This window comes from Anguilla anguilla, chromosome 4 (assembly GCF_013347855.1).
Source record: "Anguilla anguilla isolate fAngAng1 chromosome 4, fAngAng1.pri, whole genome shotgun sequence".
Taxonomy (NCBI): Eukaryota; Metazoa; Chordata; class Actinopteri; order Anguilliformes; family Anguillidae; genus Anguilla; species Anguilla anguilla.
The window spans coordinates 23,298,700-23,313,239 of NC_049204.1; the positions used below are offsets into that span (position 1 = coordinate 23,298,700).

General features: G+C 39.4%; 1 protein-coding gene and 1 long non-coding RNA gene across 5 annotated transcripts in view; one reads left to right on the forward strand and one right to left on the reverse strand.

Moving 5' to 3' along the window:
- Positions 1-1,579: 1,579 nt before the first annotated feature.
- On the reverse strand, positions 1,580-10,825 carry LOC118226155. The gene is made up of 2 exons (XR_004764970.1): positions 9,546-10,825; positions 1,580-4,997 (listed from the first exon to the last, which is right to left on the reverse strand). It is a non-coding gene; the product is annotated as an uncharacterized LOC118226155 (long non-coding RNA).
- A 1,563-nt stretch (positions 10,826-12,388) lies between these two features.
- kcnn1b (potassium intermediate/small conductance calcium-activated channel, subfamily N, member 1b) overlaps positions 12,389-14,540 on the forward strand; it is a 69,772-nt gene continuing 67,620 nt past the window's right edge. For 2 of the 4 annotated variants that reach the window (XM_035415536.1, XM_035415535.1), the window contains exon 1: positions 12,390-12,779. The gene's annotated coding sequence lies outside the window, so the exon portion shown is untranslated. Of the gene's footprint in view, positions 12,780-14,540 lie in introns of all 4 variants that reach the window. The other 2 variants (XM_035415534.1, XM_035415537.1) reach the window with 2 other exon arrangements.

Below are 14,540 nucleotides of genomic sequence, written 5' to 3' on the forward strand. Positions count from 1 at the left end.
CTAACCCTGTGTAATGGTGGTGAGTGGTTTACTAACCTTGTGAAATGATTGTGAGAGGTTTACTAACTCTGTGTAATGATGGTGAGTGGTTACTAATCCTATGTAATGGTGGTAAGTGGTTCACTAACTCTGTGTAATGGTGGTGAGAGGTTTACTAACTCTGTGTAATGATGGTGAGTGGTTACTAATCCTATGTAATGGTGGTAAGTGGTTCACTAACTCTGTGTAATGGTGGTGAGTGGTTTACTAACCCTGTGTAATGGTGGTGAGTGGTTACTAACCCTGTGTAATGGTGGTAAGTGGTTTACTAACCCTGTGTAATGGTGGTGAGTGGTTTACTAACCCTGTGTAATGTTGGTGAGTGGTTACTAACCCTGTGTAATGGTGGTAAGTGGTTTACTAACCCTGTGTAATGATGGTGAGTGGTTCACTAACCCTGTGTAATGGGGGTGAGTGGTTTACTAACCCTGTGTAATGTTGGTGAGTGGTTACTAACCCTGTGTAATGGTGGTAAGTGGTTTACTAACCCTGTGTAATGATGGTGAGTGGTTCACTAACCCTGTGTAATGGGGGTGAGTGGTTACTAACCCTGTGTAATGATGGTGAGTGGTTACTAACCCTGTGTAATGGTGGTGATTGGTTTACTAACCCTGTGTAATGATGGTGAGTGGTTACTAACCCTGTGTAATGGTGGTGAGTGGTTTACTAACCCTGTGTCATGTTGGCGAGGGGTTTACTGACCTGTTCTTATGATGGCAGTGGGTCATCACTTGAGGGATTTGTCCACTGGTTTTGCCTGAGACAGTCCCTCCCAACTCTGTGCTCAGGATGAAGCCAGCTGAAAACCCAAAGGCTTTATGGGAACAGACAGTGGACCACATGCATTTTCAAGCCTGTAATTTTTGCAGTGACAGAAAGTAGAAAATACAATTTCTCGCGCATTGCACTCACTGCAGAACCATCGCTGCTCCCTTCCACCTTGTAGACTGCACCTGCTGATCTACTGAAGAGGGATCAGGCCTCTGATGGATGTTCATACCAGGTAGAATTTATATGCATTTTTACACTCATAAATAGTTCATTTGGCATGCAACCGTGTGCTTTGCTGCAGTGGATTTGATAGGGCAGAATCCTTCAGACATCACTAGCTCAGCAACATGCAACCCGCTGCGCAGTGGACGTTTGAAATTCCTTTGACTTTATTCAGAGGTGATGGTAGCATCACACACCACTGACATCTGAAGAGCGACTGGCTTTTTCTTCCCCCTCCCCCAGTGTCCTCCATTTTAAAGGAGGTGAATTGGGGGATGGTACGAAAGGGTCTTTTTGAATGAGGATGTAGCAGTGTGTTGAAAGGTAATGCGTTCACCTTCCTTGTTTTTGCGTCCTGTGACAGTCAGCCATAAGTCACCTTGAAGCACATTAATCAGAGAATTTTTGCATTTGCAGAAGACATCGTGACACTATCAGGGTCTAGGTGATAACCTCCTACCTACATATTGAATGTTTATAGATCAGTTTTGGAAGAGCTTTTGTCCAGCACGTTGGACGCCACAGATGGCTACAGTTTTCTGAGGAGTGTAATAAATCGGGTTCGTATATGCGGAAAAAGTCAGAGATCGTGGTCAGATACTGAATGAAGCAGGGTCACTGGGTTGCAGGTGATCACAGGATGCAGGTTTTGCACCCAAAAAAAAAACATAATTTTAATAGAAATGCAGAATTTAATGGACAAGGAATCTGTGGAAAGGTTTATCGGCAAGATTCCTTGGAAAGCGACTACAATTTTCCCCTCATCGTTGATCGCTATTGATGCTTTTCTCATTATATACTAGATCATTTTGTATTGAACCTAACAATGCATATTTATAGTTAAATAAAACCATATTTGCACTCACAATTTTACCTCAGCCTCAATTTATTCAAAGGTTTCAGAACAAAAGTGCTTTTAATGGGTAAAAGGAAAAAAAAGACAAAGCTAAGTATGAAATCAATATATTGTTATAATTAGTTAGTGTAGATATAGGTGTTTTCTAGCTATATTTGTATTGCGTTGTGTGATTATATTGAATGAATTGGAGCAGTATACTGAATAGAGTGGAGCTTTTTAGGATGGATAAGAATTTAATTGATTTTTTAATGTAATTTTTGGAATCTCAAAGCTTAATTGTATCTGAACTGAATTTATAGAATTTAATCCCAAATCGTGTGCCCTGTTCCAGTTATGGCAATTTTATTGTCATGAGCAGCTTGCAAAATAGCTGCTGACTGCTGTAACTGCTGCCAGTTATTTCTATATTGTTGAATTTCACGAAGAATCTGTTTTAAAATAATGTATGCTACATTGCTTCAGCTGTTAAAAAAATCTTGAAGGGGATTAAATATCAGGTGCAACAAAGAAACCTACAATTGTGCAGGCCATTTCGATGACATTATTATTTCAATAGTCATTTTATCATCATACCGTATTTAACATTCATGATAGAGATGAGCAGGTGTTTGCCAAAAATGTTTACTAAATATCAGTTAGAGGTGGTGTTTGGGGAGAGGTGGAGAGCAGTGCTGGGTGACATCACTGTGTATCTCTAAAGGGGCCTTCTGCTAGCAGTTGAGTTGGGCTTTACATTTCCGCACATTTTTTCTTTCACTTCTGTAACTGCTGAGAGAAATGTGGCGATAATTTGACTTTAAAATAAATTTAGCTTTTGCCTCAAATCCCCGTCTCCAGTTGGTGCCTTGCTAATTAACAATGAATGTTTAGGAATTTTTTTGGTATTAAAAAAGCACCCTTAGGTCACCTTGACTGCTCACAGGAGAGTAATGAAAAGGCAAATGCGCAAGCTTTTGGTCTGGAGGGCTAATCAGTCACAGAAGTCAATTAGTCTCCTGGTGTAGGTACTGTCCAGGGAATAAGTCAAACAAGCTTTGTCTCCTTTACCAGAGGTCTTAAAGTATGATGACTTTTCTGTCACTGTTAACCTCAAATGTAAAATTGGATGTGGGTGAGAGAGTCACAACTACTTGTAACTAGATTTTTCATATTGGGCCAAATATGTGTGTGTGCACATATACACTGTGTATATAAATACGGGATATGTATTCAATGTACATTCCATATGAGTGATTGCCCCGTTGGTTTTTCTCCTGATTTATCTGTCGTCCTCTTTTAATGCAGCGTACAGGCGTCTGCATTGGACGTGACCACTGTGACTAGCTGTGTTACTTCCCCTCCCCTTTTCCAGTTATATCCCCATTGCGGCTGTTAATTTACTCTTTGCTCATATCCTCGAGTAGTAGCAGTTGATTTAAGGCACTGATCTGAGTCCTGGAAACGGTCATAGAGGAGAGGGAGAAAGGCAGGGATGGTGGACAGGCTCCTGCACAGATGCAGGTGGAGGAAGGGGGCTGATTCGTCTCCCCTCTCCCCGGGCCGTTAGGAGGGGCGGAGCAGGATCGATTGACCTCCCCGCAGAATATTTCACCTCTATGCGCTCCTCCCTTGCTTAGTGTATTGAAACAGCCGGCAATCAGCCGGAGCCAGAGTTCCTCTCGCCATTAATGAACTTGCGCTCCCTGCTCACTGGGGTATTTCATCAGCGACCAGGCACCGCCACGGGCAAGGACGGCGGATTCCCCCCGTGCCCACTGTACCGCTTCGAATCAGCACGCGTCTCCTGGGCTTCGGCGCTGGCGGCCCATATATGACACTCCAGTGATTTGGCTATCTGTCGCATGTTGTTAATGGGATTATTTGTGTAACAGGCTCTGTGAAAATGGAGTTTTAATTGCCTTGAGATGAGTAACCGGCAGTGTATACGAACACGCAGGTGTACGAGGGGTAGTTTTGAACCTGCGGCATACGCGCAGCTGTACGGCAGTGCTACTCTAGAAAATCTTCTTTCAAGGAGCTAAAGCTGCAAGTTTACCATTATTTTGCTAATTTGGGAAGATTTCCGTTGCTCTAGCTCCTACTGCCCTTTTCCACTTGCCCTGAAAGTCAGTTGGGGATGAGTTTAATTAGCACAGATAGAACTCCTTCATCGCTGCCCTTCGTTTAATATCCCATGAAATCTTTTTTTTTGTGTGCATTCGTTAAAGAACTGGCTAACGAAGTGAAACGGAGGCTATAAAATGCAGGGGTGTGACTTGGTTTGATGGGGCTTTAAAACTCCTGCCTGTCCACATGGGAAACAGCTGGCTGCTCCCCCATGGGATGCCCCTCTCGAAGCCAAGTCTGTCAGTGCACCTGCATGCCATATAAACGGGAACAGTTGATTTCACTGTTGTTTCACACTTTGCCTTTGGGTATGTGTGTGTGTGTGTTGGAATCTGGTTTTCCTACGTTTCATAAACTTCTTGTCAAAAACGTCCGAGCTATTCCCTCCGGGTTACGAAAAGATTGTATGAAAACCCACCAGACACTTCGTCTAAAATTAGAACATTCTGCAACTTGCTGGAGTTGCTAGAGCTGCTGTCCTAGCTGGTGGTATCCCGACAGCTAAATAATACTACTTCCAGCATCTTGGTGTTAAAATATATGGGGACAAGCAGGTTGTCTTGATAGATTTATCTACGGGGCGACATAGCTCAGGAGGTAAGACCGATTGTCTGGCAGTCGGAGGGTTGCTGGTTCAAACCCCGCCCTGGGTGTGTCGAAGTGTCCTTGAGCAAGACACCTAACTCCTAACTGCTCTGGCGAATGAGAGGCATCAATTGTAAAGCGCTTTGGATAAAAGCGCTATATAAATGCAGTCCATTTACCATCTATATGTGTTATAGTTTTACAGCAATATACTGTATCTGAGCAGAGCTGCAGGAGCGGTTCTCTGTCCTTGATTGATGCCTTGTTGATCGCTGTGGTGGGAAGTGTAAGTCAGGCCATTGCGGTGGAGCGCATCCTGAGGGACAGGCCCTCCTCTGTGGCCCAGGGCTCCGAGTCCTTCACTGTGACCGCTCGGCCTGGCCCTCCTGAATGCGTGCGCTTGCACTTGAGAGCCCTGTCATGCAGGAGGGGAGAAAAGCAATCAGGATAGATAGGATCGCTTTTTTATTAGGACACAAGGCATCATTATCAACCAGAACATCAGAATTTACCTAGCCCTATCTTCTCTCTCCCCCTCCCTCCCTACCCCCCTCTCTCTCTCTCTCTCTCTCTCTCATGCACACACACACGCACACAGTTGCTGCTGCAGCAGCTTCTTTTTCTGATAGGATCTTTTTTTAACCAACACAGACTCCCGTCTTATCGCACTCCCAATCAGGCTATTCTTTTCCCTCTATCTGACATCCCCGAAGTATGGCCCCCTCCACAGAATTAAACTCATTTTGGAGTCTGTTCAGACAAACAAAGCAATTTGATTAGAGGGATTGTAGCAGGTCTGTTTATACACAGTAATAAGCAGTCTGAGCTTAAATCAGACAAATGAAGGTCTAAACAAGTGCAATCAGAGATCACACACCGTTGCTCTTTTGGTTCAACCTCGACATCTAGTGGTAAAATATTGTTATTGCAGAATTTAGACAGACAGACAGACAGAATATAAAGCTAAATACAATGCCCCCACAACAAGATAAGTGCAAATGATTCCTTCATTTATAGTATAGAGGTTTTATTTTATCCAACTATAATAAAATGTTTGTTTTGTGTTCAAGATTTGTATTGATTTATCAACCAAAGAGGATATTACAGTACAGACATCAGATTTTCAGTTATATAAACCCCTGAATATGTGTGCAATATGAGTTTAATGACAGTATAGACATATATAGCAAGGCAGGACAACAGAACAAAAGCAGGGCTGGTTGGACACCTTGATATAGCCAGTGCCAGATTATGCATTGCACTGACCATTTTTATTATGCTCCCACAACAAAGTATAGAACACTTAAAGACATGTACTGTAACCTTTTTATTACATACTGTAATTTATTATTTCCCACTCTCCCTTAGATGTTTACGTATGATTCATTTTCGATATTTACATTTTTTCAGTGCATTAAAAGAATGTAATGGAAAGTCATCTGGCACTGTCCTCTGACACTAATTGAGAAAGGTTTGCTCCCCTATGGCAGTCTAAATTTATGTGCCTCTTCCAAAGCATTGTTTAACTTATTGGCCTTTGATGATTGATCTCAATTCTATGCTTTTTTTTTTAACACTGGGAGAATGCCATGCCAAGATTTTGTAGCAGAGTGTTTGGAGAAAATGGTAATCTTTAAGGGTGCTTTAAGGTGCTGCTGGCGGCACATCTCCTCGTTTTCTCCCCCACAGAAAATCCCTTTCTAGCTTGCAGTCACAGCATAAATCTAATTTCCAATTCAGCAGTCGCGAATCTACGGCTTTATCCAGTAGCGTTGATGGATTCAAGCATGCATGTGGCACAGGAGAGTATTTGCAGCGCAGTGCATGTTTTCAATGTGCATTTTGAGCACGTCGGCAGATACAGAAGCGGGGGGGGGGGGGGGGGGCGGAAGGATGCAACGAAGGAGGAGAAGGACGGTGAGTCGTGAATTTTCCAGGAGAGGGTTTCCCCCAGTGCCGTTGACAAAACACACTTTCAACATTAACTCGTGAACACATCGATAACACCACTGCAAGTTGTAGCCCTCTCAAGATGTATTGTTGTGTCTGGTTAAATACATCTCTAGTTTCTGTATCTAGACTTCGATCTATTCATGCACGGCCTATTAAAAATGCAGCTTGTAGTCTGGTGTAATATGTCCTGCATGATGTATTATCTTAGAAGAACAAGGGGCCAAAAGGACAGAAATGTGCTCCCTTGTTGAATTTCATACTGTGATTCTAATCCCCAAGATTAAATTGAGCAAGATATTCAAATATAAGTATATTTTAATGCCCACAATTTATTTCAACCAATGAAAAAAACAATATGGATGGTAAAACCTGTATTTATACTGATCCATGCTATGTTTACAGAAACTCTTGACAGTCTGTTGAGCCACACAAACAGTGAAATAGTAAAGGTTTGACTGCTATGCAGTGAATGCAATCAGTCATTTTAACAGCTTCAAGAAATAAATTATAAATGTGCAGATATAGGCAAGATTAGGAATGGTAGGAATTAACATTTCTGTGATTTACTTTCCAACTGCCTTACATTTTGTATAAAATAAATTAATTACATATCAGTTCATTTGCCTGCACTAGCCTTCTTTATGTCGTATAAATAATTTTTTCTTTTTGGACTGCGAATGCATTACATACCTTGGAGGAATTCGTAGTTCTAATTATCATCAAAGCTATCTGACTAGATACTGTATTTATTTGCAATATAATAAAGATGTACACCTAACCAAGATTTTGCTGCAGCCAGTGATTTCTCTATGCCCTCTCTGGGGGCAATGGATGCTCATTCGAGCGTACATTTAATTTCAAGTCATTGGACACATCTTGCTGCACACACTGAAAGCCTATACCAGAATATTAATCCTGAATTGCCCGTTCATTTTCCTGATGTGCAAATACAAGCAAGTGCAGTAGAATCACTGTGACGTTGTCTTTTTTTTTCTCAGTTTCATTGGGGGATTATTTCATAGTCGCTAACAGAGTGCTAATTAAAAAATTCAAACACATCCTGTACTCAAACACAAGCCCCTTCCTCTTGTGTTTTTTTTGCCAGTGGGGGGCTCAGTGAATGAAAGACACTATCACTATCGTCGAGTAGTATACCCAGGTAGTGCACGGGTACATTGTAATTGCTAGAACATAGAAAATAGTTGTTTAGTTCTATGTTTGTGTGTGTGCGCGTGTGCGTGTGTGCATATGTGTGTATGTAGGTGCAGTCTTTAAATAACTATTGATTTCTTTGTCTGCAGTGTTCAATAGACATATTCTCTAAATTTAATATTTTAAATATTCACTTCATTCTTTTTCTCCTCTGTTGAGTCTTCAAGTCCTTTCCAGTTACCCCCACATGTCTGAATCTGATTGTATAATTCAAATGTTAGCACTATTGCTACAAATAAATGTGAGAGGGCAGAGGGTAGGGTCTGTTTTGTGTTCTATCCTTCTTCTGTCCCTCTCATATAGTAATACTAAAACGTTCAAGCTATTGCGAATGTTTATATAAGCAGTTTAGTGTAAATGCGCCACCATGTTTCTTTGGGGAAAAAAAAACACAAAATAACATTAGATGGAGTAATTAAGGAATACCAGTATTTCCATCACTGCAGCAATTGCCATTATTTGGTTAATCACAATATGTAGATAAAGTTGTAATTGTTTTCAATTTCCATTTTAAATTTAAAACATCATTAGCTTCAACAGCATTCATCTGGCAGATCCACTCATTAGCATTCATAGTGTCTAGATGTGTGAGACCTGACTTTTTGTCCCTGTGAGTCATATCGTAAATTGTACAAATTGTGGCTGCAAAACTATTTTTTACACACATAAATAATATCTGACAACAATCTTGCATTCATCTCAACTTTGAGAGACATATCAAACATACAACTGATCACTCTTGCTGCCATAACATTTAACCCTGACTACTCAAAATGCGTGGTAAAATATGATTATTCATTAGATCTCATCTCGTTTTTGATAGACAAACGTGAAACCCATGATTCACCTATGTTAACTGAATAACTTCTCTGAACACTTGCTGACTTTAGTTTTTGTGCTTGCATTCCAGCATGAGCTATAGATATAGACACGTAATTACATTCATTGCTCTTATTTTTGGCCACACAAAGCCAAGCTAAATTTTCTCATGCCTATTTCAATCCTCAAAGAGACTTTTATAAGTGGTTTGTAAAATGTTTTTTTTTAGTGTGTCATCCTCAGCTGTAAACAACATGGCATTCTGTGAACCCAGATTTAGAAATGTATCCACCTGCTTAAACTACTTATCTCTTTTTTTGTGTGCATATTTCTGTGGCATTATCTCTCAACATGCTCTTGACCATATTTCTTCACTTTTGAAAGTCTTGTTGGTTGGCAACCTTGAGGTATCATTTCCTCTTCACCTTTGTCATGATTTATTACATTATTTCATTTAGTAGATCATATCACGACCGCAGATCATGTGAAGACCATGCAGCTTCTAGATAAGAATATCGTCTAAACTATCTTCCTAGTATCTTCTTCATCAGCACCAGTTATCATAATCTTCCTCATCTTATCCATCTTTATTTTATCTGATTTCTTCAGAATATTATATATCATGATCATTCATATAAAATTGCAGTTTAGTCTATTAAACAGAGAAATTGCCATAACGTTTTGAAAATTGTAAACAAGCATAAAAAACAAAGTATATGAACTGTCTATATCACTCATAATGCAAATACATTTGAAATAAAATGTAGGCTAAATATCTCGTATCAAAGATAAATTACGATTGGCGTCTTTAATTTGCAATTAAAGACTGAACTCAATACATTCACAGCATATAAGTAAATACATATTTACAAATATAGCAGCCAAATATTATTTCTGAAACGCATCTATGCATTTACTGTCCTGGACTTTTCCCGGTTGAGGCAAGCGTAGGAGCAAAATAAATAAATAAATAAATTACCTTTAGGTTTCCCTGCATTTTTTTAGAAGCTGTTGTATAAATACATGAGCATTTTCATCAGTTCATCGCGTCGTGCTCTTTTGACAGACGCCGTGCTCTTTAAAAAAAATTCCCATAGGGAGGTATTATTGCTCTTATACAAACATAATTATATGACAAAAAGCAATTACGCAGACACACTATGCATAATGGCTAACATGGAATTCTGGGCATCAAGGTACAGGCGCAACGTTCCTCCGTCTTTTTTCTGAGGTTATTAATAGTCTGGTTGCCTGGTCACGATCCCAAAACTCATTGGATAGTCTTAACCTCGCGCAGCGGTAACAGGCTGTCTGGGAAAACCCCCGCTGCTCCACCGAGAGCAAAGGGCTAAAAATAGACCGGAATCCCCGCATCAACAGAGCCGAGGAACATCACGAGCTCACACTGTTCATAAAGCCTTTCTTTCCATTAAACGGCGAACGTCCATTGTTTTCGCCTTTTTCCTTTCACAACTGAATTCACAGTCATTGCTTTAATAAAACAACGACTGTCGTTTTCGTTTAGGAAATTCCCGAATTATCGTCAGTGTGAAACCGATATAGATAATAGGCTTACTGCAGCTCTATAAATAATAATAATAATAATAATAATAATAATAATAATGCATATAAAAACACGTGACTAAAAAATGTATGGAATTAATCGTAAAACATACTGCAGCAGAAGAACACCAGGAGGACTATACGCTTCATGAGCTGTTTCATTTTGGGATTTGGCTAATGTAATTTTCAGGCTTCCTTGCTTCACCGAGCAGCGTATTGCGGAAGAACCTGGAATCCTACATTTCTAAGGATTTCCACATATTTCCATGACGTCGCTGAAATGATTTAGGCTACTCTATTAGCATGTTTTTTAAAGACTTACATTCATCATTCCACAGTCCCTAGTTCGAGAGATTTTTGCAGTATAACTGGCGAGATTCAGTGCTCGTTGGATGTTATCCGATTTCGGCATAAAGGACAAATATTAGAGTGCAGGATAGGTAGTAGTGAAAATGGGTGGACTACAAATAGCCCAGGCACGCATAGCCTACGTACTAGCACACGCGCGCACACAAACCACACACACACACACACACACACACACAGTGATTCCGAATTACAAAATGTACGTTGGACCTTTATGTTTAAGCACATGTAGGCCTACACGAATGTTGAATGGTGAAACAGCCATTAGGCTACAATATTCCCGAATTCCACCATTTGAACCAGTGAAATTCACATGTAATTTTAAACTGCTGCTCCGTTTAAATATGTTGTGATTTCAAACATTTTTCATCACAAGTTTTTTTTTACCGAATTGATTCATTTAGCTATTAAATTTTTAAATATATTTAGATAATTTCACTGTTGTTGACATCGTTTGAATGTGTTTTGTTTTATCCTGCTGTGATCTGTGGGAATAACAGGCAATTATGATTACTGTCATGATTATTGTTTTTATGGTAATCCTGATTATTATAATTATTTATAAAGCATTAAATATGACCATGCACGATGAAACATTATTATGTTTCATCTTGCAATTATTTATACAATTTTTTATAAACTAAATGGGTAAACAGTCACTCTACATTCGTCTTTGCTGGAAAACATAAAATGGCAACTTGACCAGTCTGAACCAGTCTACCTTTTGGGTTGCTTTATAAATAGAAGGCGGTGTCCAAAATGATTTAATTAAGTGAAAATAATTCAATGGCAAAACCAGGAATGAGCTAAGTATTTACATCCCTCCCAAAGGGATGTAGATACACAAAATCCAGCTACATCAGATTAACCTTGCACTATATACAATAGTGAATTTGGTTCTATAATAAACATAATACTAAAAAAATCAGAATATATTTTGATAAGATATAAAATATAATAGTTGGAATGCCTTGGATAGGGATGTTGTTTATCTCAGTGTCTGTCTAATTACATTACAGTTGAAGCTAGGATGGATTGTCATATGGGACGCTGTGGGTATTAATATTCTTTTTGTGTCATTTATCAATATTTGAACAAACTCTCAGCAAAACCAGACAATAGGTTTCCATTAATTTGGCAATGTAATATATCATTTTCCATTAAACCGCAGATTTTATAATTATGGAAATGTAAATAATTTATTCCCTCATATTTCTTTTCAGGGTCAAAGTGGAGAACACTTTTTTTGAATAAATCTTTCAAGATGTTGCATCATTGTTTCCAAACAGAGTGCATAGACAAAAGGATGTATGTTCTCATTATTAGATAATCTAGAACCCATTACCTACCGCAAAATGCAAAATTGTCGGACATTTTAGCCTGGCTTAACTGTTGAAGTTGATAACAAGATGTTTCAGGCCATAAGATAAATGGAATCCCTAAAATATCATCCAGCAATGACCATTTATGTGCAAACATCGCGTCACAAAATTATCACGTCACACTTTTGTGTATTGTAAGAGGACTGGCATTCCAATTTGTTTTTCTCATCAAGACTGTGATTTAAGACTAGGAGGTTGTCCTTCATTGTATCGTTGCTTGTTTCCATGGTGCGTACATCTGAGATTGTTGACAAGCTGTGTAGTTTCTGATGCGAGTTGCTGCTTCGTCTGGGCTGTCCTTGTGGCGGAAGAGATAAGAGGCTTCGTGTGGGCCTTTGAACTCGTATGCATCCCTGACAGATTTCTGTGACCTGCAATTTATCTATTCCACATTGAAAGGATCCCTCACACACACACACATGCACGCGCACACACGCACACTCACACAAACATACACACACACACACATGCACTCACTCACACACACAAACACACACACATAAACATACACGCACACGCACACACACACACACGCAATATGTGTGCACACATAATTTCAATTTATATGTGATGCGCAGCACTAAGAGTGGCCTTTCTGTGAGATCTAATGTCAGCTGCTTTTCTGAATCCTGCTCCTGCCTGTTGCATTGTCCCTCTGCCATTTGCATGCCAGCCCTTAACAAGCTCGGCTGCCCTTTCTTCAGCCTGAATCCTAATTAGTGCTCTCAAAGGGAACGGTCCTACCTCTGACAAGGGCGATAGAGAGCACCAGGAAGACCTGTTTTCTGTCTGAATCCTATTTCTCAAGCTTTTCTACCAGCTCCCCTCCACCCTGGCCGAGACCACTTCCAAGTTTTGGTTTTGCTTCATGGGACAGCGAGTGAAATGGCAGCAGAAATAGGGTAAGGAAGTCTTTCATCTTCAGCTTGTATATATTTGAAATTTATCTTGTGGAATAAAGGTAGGGGGACAGAAGAAACCCAGGCAATGGCAACATTGCTGGTTTTAGTGGCTGTTTTTTCTGCAGCCAGAAGGACAGCATTGATAGTGTCCAAATTATTGCTGTAAACCAGCACGTATTTCATGTACAATTTAAATTTTTGGTAAGAAAAAATATTAATGTGACGTATCTGTTCAGAAATATGTTTTACAGTAATGTCAAGTAGGTTTAAAGTTAAAACAATGGTCCAAAATATGTTCCAAATGACACTTGAGAAAGTCACTTGATGATTTTGCAAACATAATTGTCTTTAATTATCTATGGAACCGAAATGCTGTGTTTACATAAAACTGCAAGGATCAGGGTTCCATGGAACAGAAATGTTGGTTTCTATGGAGCTGAAAATGATAATGGAAAATGTAACTAGTCACTAGTGGTTACTTTTATTTCCACTGAGTTATGTTTTTGTTGATTTCATAGAGCAAACACTGTTATAACAAACATGTGTTGTGCTTGTTATTCCTGAAACAACACTCCTAAGATTGCGTATTAGCATGTGAGACGTGAATGCCAACAAAATTTCAGTAAATTTAAAAATTTTTGGTTGATATTTACAGTAAATAATTAAAATCGAGTCAAAATGGAGTTGGCACCATTGAATGAATGAATTAATGAATGAATGAATTTTGAGAACATCTAAAAAATCTGGAACTGGGTGCATATAGTGCTATAGTCTTCCCCAGTACTTCATCATCCCACACTGGTTGTTATTTTCTGTAATAGAAAACACTTAATCAAAGTCATACACGCAGCATTTGCGCATTCATTTTCTGCTTTTCAAACCTCACGCAAAGGCTGGTGTTTATCAGCATCTCTTGCTGTCTGCTTGTGTTTGAACATGCTCACACTCTGCTTTTGCTCATTATTTACGCCACTCTAAAATCTCCCAGTTTTTATAGCCGTGGTAAATAAATGCTTCATCAAAGCAGTTGTCTACTGATGTCTCTGAGTACTGTCCTCCGCTTTCTTTCTCTTAGATTACTGGGAAGCAGGATGTTCATTGTATTGGCCCCTATGAGTCATACCTTTTATGTCTTACATTTTGGACAACAATTAACTCTGTTCTGTTAAGACGAGATACATGTTTATGGAATATTTAACTTTTCAGCCAACATATTCAGTCATATTTTTCAAGTATCATTTGATGGAGTATTTTTCAGTCATGCAACAGCAATGTCTGATGAAGTTTCTCAGTGCAAGATTACGCTATTCTGTCAAACAGTTCAAATGAGATTTTATCCATAAATTCACAAATGCAGAGCCATCATGGGATGCATATACACCATTCTTCTTCGTCAGGAGTATTTAGGAGGGAATACATCATATTTAAATTCTTATCTGACACTGGTGATGCTATAATGAATTACTGATTTTTTTTAATGTTCAAAGGAAGCCATGTCCTATCTGCTGCTCTGTTGAACTGCCCTAAAGAACGATCAGTGCCCCTTCCTTTCTGTCTCTTCTGTAGCTGACACCTAATAATACGAGACCAACAAAGGTCATCTGGCTCTGACAGGGCCCCTTTATAAGAGCCTCACATGCTCATGAAACATGTGTACATAGATGTCGACTGAATTGGGTTGACAAGTATACAAAGACATTGGTATAATTATTAAGCATATAATTGCACACCAAGCCTTACACACTAACTCTGGCACAGATC